General features: G+C 40.8%; 1 pseudogene across 1 annotated transcript; it reads left to right on the top strand.

Annotated features, from left to right (window-relative positions):
• The first annotated feature begins 543 nt into the window (after positions 1-543).
• Positions 544-952, top strand: LOC307104648 (transmembrane protein 203-like; annotated as a pseudogene). The gene has a single exon. The product of its transcript is annotated as a transmembrane protein 203-like (transcript).
• Positions 953-11,014: the final 10,062 nt, after the last annotated feature.

Genomic DNA, 11,014 nt, shown 5'->3' with positions numbered 1-11,014 from the left:
GATAATAAGTTATCTAACCCTACAATGTAAAGAATTAGAAAAGCCCAGAACAAGAAGAAGGAAGGAATTAATAATAAAGATCAGAGTGGAAATAAATGACATAGAGACTAAGAAAATACAAAAGATCAATAGAACCTAGAGCTGGTTCTTTGAAAGGATAAACAAGATTTATGAACCTCTAGCCAGGCTCACCAAGAAGCAAAGAGAGAGGACCCAAATAAACAAAATCAGAAATTAAAGAGGTGAAGTAACACTGATGTCACAGAAATACAAAAGATTGTAAAAAAAAAAAAATACTACTGGATGCTCTGGGGCTGCGTCTGGAGGGGCATGGTCACACACCCAGCTGGGAGTCCACTGGCTGCCTGTGCTGGGTCCCTGGCTGGGGTCGGGGGATCTTCAGCCTGCTGGGCGGAGGATCATGGCAGGTGGAGCGGCTCATTGCTTCTCCTTTGCTCGTTGGCTGTGGCAGGCGCTGGTGAGGCCCGCAGGGAGAGGAGGGTGAAATGTTTGGTTGGGCCTGTGCTGCACTCCTCCTGTGCGATGATCTTCTCACTCCAGGAGCTGGTGCAGTGGCTGGGATTCACCACCTTCGAGATCTTTGTGCACCTGCTGGACCTGCCGGTGTGTTGTCCGTGCTGCTGGTGCTGCGTGTGGACGGCCTGGTCCCTGGCCTCTCCTGGTGGAATGTGTTCATGCTTTTCTTGCTGCTGAAGGGTTTAGCACCTACTTCACCACCATCGTGTCGGTGTGTCTCTTCCAGGATGCAGAGAAGCGGCTGGCCATGCTCCAACTCTTCTGGATCCTCACGATTCTCAGCCGCAAGTTTGTGTTCAAGATGTTGTGCCAGAAGCTGGTGGAGCAGACTCGGGAGCTCTGGTTCGGCCTGATCACGTCTCCTGTCTTCATTCTCCTGCAGCTGTTCATGATCCATGCTTGCTGGGTCAACTAGCCTCACAGAAGGGCCAGAAGGGGAGCTCTCCACAACTAGAATGCTGGATCCAAAGCTGAGGACCACCTCGGAAGTGTGAGGACCCAGTCTCCCACCTCACAGGAGGAGAAGTCTGGGTCTGAAAGCAACTTCAACTTGTACCCTGCAGAGTGATCAGTTTTCTCTATACCAGTCACCTCTGAAACTATTCCCTTAGCAGGGATAAAAAGAGCAGCCTTGAAACCTAAAATCTACTATTTCCTGTTATTTCATGCTTTGAATAGCACATCTGAAGTAAGTTCTTGAGGAGGCCCCAAGTGTGACAGTCCTGAACTCCTCTGGCAAGTTGGAAACTGCATATAAGCAAAATGTCCTAGTGGGCTCAGTATTTTCATGGATCCTGGGAAAGTAACCTTTGTGCAAAGGCTGCAAAGTCGGCCATCATCACTGACCTCAGAACTCACTGTCCCATTCACTCAGACAAGACTTCTTTAGATGTTTGAGCTCTAAAAAGTGTAAAGCAGCTTGTATCTCCTCCCCTTGCCAATGGGGAAAGGATGGCCCTTTCTTCATTCCAGCCAAGGCACCCAGGAATGTGTCGAATAAGCATCATCAGGACCCTGTCTGGATATCTGTCACCTGACAAAAGAACTTTGCTTTAAAGGCTCAGTTTGGCTTCCTATCCCAGCAGGTTGCAGTGTCACGACCTTCCCACCACGTGGTGGCCAGCACTGTTAGTGCACCTGAGATGATTTAAGCCTCACTAATGGACCTGAGAGGGGAAGAGGTGCTCTGATGCTCAGAGGCATTGAGACCTGCAAGCGGGAAGTTTGCAGATGGCCTCAGCTCACATTTTTAGGCCTGAGGTCTTTGGTTTGGTATCAGTCAGGTGCTAAATTAGAACATTTACTGAGATAAAAATAAAATAGAATGTTTTGCTGAAAAAATACTACTAAAAACTCTATTCCAACAAACTGGACAACCTAGAAGAAATGGACTTATTCCTAGAAAAATGCAGTCTTCCAAACTCAATCAGAAAGAATCAGAAAACAGGATTAGGCAAATAATAACTGATAAAATCGAAGCAGTAATCAAAATACTTCCAGCAAACAGAAGCCGTGGTCTGGACAGCTTCACCAGGGAGTTTTAACAAACATTTGAAGAAGAACAAAACCTACACTCTTCAGACTATTCCAAAAAATTCAAGAGGAAGGACCATTTCCAAGCTCTTTCTATGAAGCCAGCATTATCCTAATCCCAAAACCAGATAAAGACACTACAAAGAAAGAGAATTACAGGCCAATATACCTAATGAACATAGATGATAAAATCCTCAACAAAATACTAGCAAATCGCATCAAGCAATACAGTAAAAAGATCATGCATGCACCATGACCAAGTGGGGTTTATTCCAGGGATGCAAGGATGATACAATATCCACAAATCAATAAACATGATATATCACATAAATAAATTGAAAGACAAAAATTACACGATCATATCAATTGTTGCAGAAAAAGCATTTGACAAAATTCAACACCCATTTCTGATAAAAAAAAAATAAATCTCTCAACAAAGTGAAGATAGAGGGATCATACCTCAAAATAATAAAAGCCTTATATGACAAACCTACAGCCAACAAATGGGCAAAAACTAAAACCATTTCCCCTAAGAACAGGAACAAGACAGAGATGCCCACTTTCACCACTCCTGTTTGACATATTACTCGAAGTGCTAGCCATAGTGATCAGACTAGAAGAAATACAAGGTATCCAAATTGGAAAGGAAAAAGTATAAAACTGTCATTATTCACAGATGAAATGATATTGTACATAGAAAACTTTAAAGACTCTATCAAAAAACTACTAGATTTAATAAATGAATTTGACAACGTAGCAGGATACAAAATTAACACCCAGAAATCTATTGCAGAATCCATAGGCAGCAAAATCTCAGACATAAACTGATAAACAAAAATAGACCCAGAGACATAGAAGCATGAAACAGGCTGTCAAACCTCAGGGGGAAGGTAGGGGAGGATGGCTGAGGGGAGGGTGTAGGAGGGTAAGAGATCAACCAAAGAACTTGTATGCATATAAGCATAACCCATGAACACAGACAATAGGAGGGTGAAGGTCTGGGCTGGGGGGCGGTGGTGGGCTGGGAGAGGACAATGGAAGAAAAAGAGGATATATGTAATACTTTCAACAATAAAGAATTTTTTTAAAAAGTAGTACTAATTAGCAGGTACAGAATAGTCATGGGGATGTAAAGTACAGCATAAGAATTATAGTCAATTGGAGGCCCAGTGCACAAAATTCATGCAGGGGAGGGGGCCCCTCAGCCCAGCCTGCACTCTCCCCAATCTGGGACCCCTTGGGGGATGTCCGATTGCTGGTTTAGGCCCCATCCTGGGGATCAGGCCTAAAACGGCAATCAGACATCCCTCTCTCAATCCAGGACTGCTGGCTCCTAATTGTTCACCTGCCTGCCTGCCTGATCACCCCTAACTGCCCCCCGCCAGTGTGATTACCCCTAACTGCCTCTGCCTGCCAGCCTGATTGCCCCTAAATGCCCCCCCAGGTGGCCTGGTTGTCCCCAACTGCCCCCCCCCGCCACCCTGGTCACCCCCAACTGCCCCCTGGTCTAGTTTCCCCTAACTGCACCCCCCCTGCTGGCCTGAGTGCCCCTTACTGCCCCCCACTGGCCTGGTCGCCCCTCATTGCCCCCCTGCCAGTCTTGTTGCCCCCAACTGCTCCCTGAGCTAACCCCCCTGCTGGCCTGGTTTCCCCATGCAGCCTGCTGCTCAGTTGTTTGGTTGTCCTTCACTAACCCCCCTGCAGCCTGGTTGCCCCATGTAGCCTGCTGTTCAGTTATTTGGTTTTTCCTCACTAATTCCCCTGCTGGCCTGGTTGCCCCACGCAGCCTGCCATTCAGTCATTTGGTTGTCCCTCACTCACCCTCCTGCTGGCCTGGTCACCCCATGCAGCCTGCTGTTTGGTTGTCCGTGAGGTCATTTATGTCATGACGGCCCCTGGCTTTTTATATATTAGGATCTATTTATGGTGTTAGATGGTACTAGATTTATTGGGATGATCATTTTGTAAGTTATATAAATGTCTAATCACTGGGTTCTACACCTGAAACTATACTGTACCCCAAAATCCAAGAGTATTGAGGGTGGCAATTCAGATATGCCAAAGAGAAGCAGGAAAAGGTGAATACAGTACAATAAGGTATTTTCAGATAAAGAGACCACATTACATAACTTTTAATGTAATATATTGTTATAATTGTTATATTTTATTATTAGTTATGGATGTTAATCTCTTACTGTGCCTAATTTGTAAATTGAACTTTATCATAGGTATGTATTTATAGGAAAAGAAAACATAGTCTATACAGGTGTCCTGTGTTCACATATGGTTAAGTACTACCCATGGTTTCAGGCATCCATGGGAGTCTTGGAATGTATCCCCTATGGATAAGGGGGGACTACATTATACACCAACATAACAATAGTGTTTAACTCTATGAAGTAAACTTGTTCATGATGTTTTTCACCCTTTTATGTTTAGTATTTTCCAATGTTATTTAATAAACATGTTTTGCTTTAGTAAAAAAATAATATTTATATATTTTTATATATGTTATTATGCTTTTGGAGATCCAAAAATGTAATTCTATATTTTAGAATACAGTATGCCGCATTTTAAATCATGTTTGTTGAGATATCTCTACTCACACCACTATGCTGTACACCTGAAAATATTATAAAATAATATTGAATATTAACTGTAATAGAAAAATAAATAAATAAATAAATACTTTTGAAAAAGATGTTGCTGGAGCAGCAATTAGCAAAATGTATTTGAGGAACTGTAAAAACATAAGTTATCACAAAGGGTTTTTAAATTGTACAAATTTTAAAAATAATGTCAATTGCCTTCACCTCCCCCTGCCCCCCAGTGTCTTGCATCCATTGATTATGCTTATAGGGGTAGGGGAGGCCAAGGGAAAGTCAATGAGGGAAAAAAGTAGACATATGTACTACTATTTGTAATACTTTAAACAATAAAATAAAATTTAAAAGATAATGTCAATTTAAAAGATATATTAAGGCAATAAAATTTTAAAAGGCTGTGGTTTCTTGCAGTGGAGCTACATATCTACACTAATAAAAGAGAAACATGCAAATTGACCATACCTCCGCTATGTCCACAAGCCAAGCCCACCAGCCAATCAGGAGCGACTATGCAAATTAACCCAACCAAGATGGCGGCGGCCATGGAGCTGGAGCGAGCAGGAGGCTTGGGTTGCCCTGGCGATGGAGGAAGCCAAGCTTCCCACCAACCCTGGCTGGCCCTGGCATCTGCTCTCAAGGCTACAAAATTTCAATTATAGAAGATAAATAAATCCCAGATACCTGCTTCCAGCCGGCCCTGGCCTACACTCAAGGAAGTGCTGGCAAAAAAAAAGAAAAATAAAAAAGGAGGGGCTGGAAACTTGGGTCACGGGGGGTTGATCAGGCCAACTGCCCCCCGGCCGTTTTCCCCACGACAGTTGTGGGTGATCACGCTGGTGGGGGGTGGGGCCGTTGAGGGTAAGCAGACCAGCAGGGGGGCCAATTGGGGGTGAGCAGAACAGCGGGGGGAGGAGAGTTTGGAGTGAACAGGCCAGCAGGGGGGCAGTTGGGGGCGAGCAGGCCAGTGGGGAGCGAAGGCGGGGGTGAGCAGGCCAGCAGGGGGGGCAGTTGGGGGTGAGAAGGCTGGCATGGGGGGTAGTTGGGGGTGATCAGGCTGGCGGGGAGGACATTTGGGGGTGAGCAGGCCGGCAGTGGGAAGCAGTTGGGGGTGAGCAGACTGGCATGCAGAGTGGTTAGGGGCTATCAGGCAGGCAGGCAGGCAGGTGAGTGGCTGGAGCCAGCAGTCCCAGATTGTGAGAGGGATGTCCAACTGCCGGTTTAGGCCCGATCCCTGTAAACCAGCAGTAGGACATCCTTCGAGGGGTCCCAGATTGGAGAGGGTGCAGACCGGGCTGAGGAACACCCCCTACCCCCCGTGCATGAATTTCTTGCACCAGGCCACTAGTTCCCAAATAAAACTCAGTATATGTTATAATGAAAAGGTGTCCTGTGTTCACATATGGGAGAAATTCTGTTCTCTTGGCTGTAGAATTCCTGAGATACTGATTTTTGCAATGTGTTGTAGAGCTCCAGGTGTTTGGCCATGACACCCTTCTTTGTAGAATTTCACCAGTGACCAATGGTCAAAGGCACACACTTTGCAAATCTCTTTCCTGGAAAAGAATAAGCTTATAATGATAATTCAAATCCTAGATATGGATAAGATGGTGTATTGGTTTGCTAGGGCTGCCATAACAAAATACCATACTGAGTACCTTAAACAACACAAATTTAATGTATCACAATCCTGGAGGATAAAAGTCTGAGGTCAAAATGTTGACTGGGAAGTTTCCTCCGAAGGCTCTAAACTAGCTTCTGTTAATTTCTTGGCTTCTGGCTGCATAATTCCCATTTTTACATGAAGTTTTCCCCACGTGCATATCACTGTCCAGATTTCTCCACATTTTACTCATCACAGGAAATCTTGCCGTTAACTCATGCTTTTCAAATTTTGAACTGAAAAAGATACCCATGTCATTCAAAATAAATGTTAATAATATTTCTTTGAGTTGGCCTTAATATATTCTAATGAACTGTGAGCTAGAGATCTGATGCATATTTTGTTATATCTCCATGTAAAACTAGTCTCTCCCTTTTTCTGACAATAGATTCTCTAGGGCATATGTTTTATTATTTTAAAGTATTCAATTTATCTTTGCACATATTACCTTGTGCTATGTTTCAGTCCTATATAATAAAAGACTAATATGCAAATAGACGGAATGACAAAACAACGGGTTGCTATGACATGCACTGACCACCAGGGGGGAGACGCTCAATGCAGGAGTTGCCCCCTGGTGGTCAGTGTGCTCTCGTAGGGGGAGCACTGCTCAGCCAGAAGCCCTGAGCCTGGCTCACGGCTGGTGAGCACAGCAGTGGTGGCGGGAGCCTCTCCTTCCTCCATGGCAGTCAGACATCCCCCGAGGGCTCCTGGACTGTGAGAGGGCACAGGCCATGCTGAGGGACGCACTCAAGTGCACGAATTTCATGCACCAGGCCTCTAGTAAGATTATAAGCCCCTAAAGAGCATTAGTACATTCCATATCAGTTTTATATTCACAGTATAGCTTATCTCAGAGGTCAGTGCAAAGTATATGCTTGATATAAACTTGTTTAAGGAATTAAATTATTTATTCTTCAAATATAAATATAAAATAATTATAACTCTCAAAGTTATCCAGAATTCTACATTAGCAAAAACACACACAAGATTAAATTTACTCTGCAAGCCATCTCTAATTGTAAAATATATATAAAAGTTATGAGATTCATCATTGAAATTTGTCTCACCCCTTGGCTCCTGCTTTGACATCTGTCTGCTCTCCTCCCATACTTTCTGATGGCTATTTCTTCACTTCTTTGACCAGTTCCTATCTCTGCAATATTCACACACTTAAGTTGTCAACTCCAAAGTAAAGTATGCTTAAGTATACAGTCCAGCTCTGGACTGTTTTCTCAACCCCAGAAACAAATGCCCATTTTTTACTTACCCACACTTAAGCTCATTATTATCCTTAAAGATATCAGCTCTTTCTTCTGTTACCTGTACTTTGGGTAAATAAAAAAGTACCCATTAGTTATCTTTGTTCCTCTCTTTCCCTTCTACATACAAAGCATTGATAATTCTTGCCATACATCCTTCTCTTTCCTTCCATTGTTATTAACGCTGCTCTCTTTCAGACATTCAGTACTTTTGCCTGAACTACTACAATATATATATTTTTTTCATTTAACTGCCCTCATTTTCTTGTCATCCCAAAGTATTTTTAAAATTAAAACTGTGGTGAATTTTCCCCCTTTGTTCCTTCAATTCTACTCTCCATCCTTCTGCACATTTGATCAGTCTCCCTGGATGCTGAAATATGTGGACTACATCAACAGTTTTTGTCCTCTAGCTTTCTATTGGCTTTTACCAATGGGGAAATACTGATAGGAATTTAAAGGGTTAGCAGAGTGAATTCAGGTTATTTATTGCCCTCTTTCTACAGCAATTTCTCCAGATTCTATCAATTAGAGCTATTGCTAGTAAAACTTCCTTTAGCCTGTTTCAAGTCCTAGATGCTGTATTTCTTTTGATTTCTGCAAACATTTTTTGAAAAACTCCTTGAATAAACTTTTCTCAAATTAACCTGATTTGAATGTGCCATCTGTTTCCTAACTGATGCACTAACCAAAAATAAAATAAAAAAATCATGTCACTTTTCTAACAAAATCTTAAAGTTTATTCCATTGTCTGAGTTCTAAACTCAGTAGCCTGGTATTCAGTCTTCCATGGTTTACCTGGCTCTTTCTCTCATACTGTAACTACACCACTCTCTATCACTGAGCTATGCTCAGACTCATTGTAGTTTACTCAAATCCCTTTAAAGCCATGCATTTTTATACTCTATGCCCAGAAGTTCCTTCTACTCCTTCTCTCTGGTGAATGAAAAATGCTCCTTTTCTTTTTTAATGCTTAGTTAAAAATCCTATCCTTCAATGACCACTTCTCAATAGAAATGATCTTATTCTTTTGTTCTTCTAAATCTGTTGCATTAAAAATTATGTCCTGACTTAATCTATTACATTAGTACCACTTTAAGTATTAATATTGTTGTATTCATATGAAGTTATCCATTTTTTGTAGTATGTGTTTAACTGCGAAGGCCAAAGTTTCCATGAAGAAATGAATCCTAAGCTGAGTCCCACATACAACTGTTGTTCTGCCCTTCATTCAAAGAACACTTTATCCCCAACCAAAATGTAACATCTACAGTATTGAGCATTATCACAAAAAGATAATAATGAGAGGAAAATATAGGTGGCAAAGCTAAAATAGAGAGTATACATGTAGTTCTTGGTGAGAGAGAAATAATCTTCAACAAACAATTCTTAGAATGTTATTTTAATATTCATGGAAAGAAAACTGCAGACATGAGCAAGAGTCACAAATTGAACCACATTGAAATATTCTTCTGTGCTTTTACTCATAACTCTGTAACTTGGAAAGGAAGTGAAGACATTTCCCCAAAAGAAACAAAAGTTTTCTTCCTTGATTATGGTGTGCTGAGAATTTTAAATAAATGTTACCCTAAATTTTTCCCATTACTAACATCAAAATTTCTCTGACTCACCCCAGCCTAGAAACTGGCCTACACAGAGAGCAATTCTGGCTCAGTGGGAAGAGCACTGGCCTGCAGACTGAAGGGTCAGGTTCAATTCTGATCAAGGACACAATCCCCAGTCTGGGGCATGTGGAGGCAGGTTATCAATGATTCTCTCTCATCATTGATGTTTCTATCTTTCTCTCTGAAATAAATAAAAATATATTTTAAAAAATTTATCTGACTTTCTGGGGTACAATCAAATTTAAAGAACAGATATTAACTGAAAATAATTCAAACCCTTGAAGAACTGGTTTCTATCATAGGCTAGACTAAAACCCAGGTTAAGTTAAAGAAATGAAATAAGGTTTAATATTTTTAAAAAATTTTACAATTAATATTACAAGTGCTTACATCTCTTGGATGTGAATAGTGAAATTGTAGAGTACCTATTCTACAATGAATGATTAAATCAAAGAAAAGAGGCAATTGTGAATTTGAAGCTATACATACCACCCAAAAAGTATTACAAGGAAAGGGAACAAAAACAGCTCACCAAGCAAGTATATAAAATAAAATAAAATTAGATATTTCAAATCAATAAGAATATTGACAAAACTTTTCACTTCTTTTAAAATTGTTATAAGTCTTTATAGATCAAGTTAAAATGCATTATTTAAAATCATTCCTGAGGAATATAGCATTTGCAGGTACACTCATTTAGTATTTTGTTTGTATCTAGCTTCTCAACCACACTTTCATGTAGAGGAAATACTCAACATGAAATAAAGGATGGTGGGACCAAAAGTATTAGCAATGTACTTGGAACACTAAAGCTTCATCTAGAATTTCCCTTGAATCAGGCTTTTTCTTTAAGTAAGGAACAGACATCCAAGGCTGTGTGGGAATGATGAGAAAACAAAGACCAGAGACATGGTGGAAAAAACCACACATGCCATGAGGTACTCATGTCATTGCCATCTCTAATTTTGTGTAATTCTGACCTGTCTTTCTGTGCATTTCTCTTTCCACAATATCCACAATTTCCATAACCCACAGACCTTCCTCACTCCCCACCAAAGCCACTGTTTGAAGAACACATGATTAGTTTGAAAACAAATTCAGATGCTGAAGTTAGTGGTGCCTAATTATAGAAATGCCTCATTTGTTTCCATTTTTTGTAAACTTTTTAAACTAAAGTAGTACACTGGTTTTGGAAGTAACAACCAACATAAAATGCCCCAGAAATCTAGGTAATGTATTTGCACATAGTGGGAGCTCAGTCAATTACTAGGTCATAGTAATATTTCTTTCTATCAGTTTGAATTAAAATCACATTATTCACAAAACTGGATTATATCTCTTCCTTGTAAATATATAATTAAAGCTTTAACTTGGAGGAGGAGTGTTTTTTTTTATAAAAGAGTAAAAGTGTGCTTTCATTTAAAATTATATTTAAGTCAGTTTTATGAGCACTTGCTATATTTATTATCAAGTATTTTTGTTAAAAACTATCATTATTTCATAATTTTATTTTCTGAACAGAGATTTTTATTGTAATCTTATTTCTTTTTTTAATATTTATTGTTCAGATTATTACAGATTATCCTCTTTTTTCCCCCCATAGCTCCCCTCCACCTGGTTCCCACCCCACTCCAGGCCTTCCCCCCTAAAATGACGTCGTCCACAGGTGTAAGCTCTTTGTCCACTCTTCCTGCACCCCCACAACCCTTCCCTCAAGCATTGTCAGTCTGCTCCCTTTCTATGCCCCTGATTCTATTACATTCACCAGTTTGTTCTGTTCATCAGGTTTTT

This window comes from Cnephaeus nilssonii, assembly GCF_951640355.1.
Source record: "Cnephaeus nilssonii genome assembly, chromosome: 8".
NCBI lineage: Eukaryota > Metazoa > Chordata > Mammalia > Chiroptera > Vespertilionidae > Cnephaeus > Cnephaeus nilssonii.
Note: the sequence above shows the minus strand (reverse complement) of the source record. Positions and strands in the feature narration are given on the sequence as shown.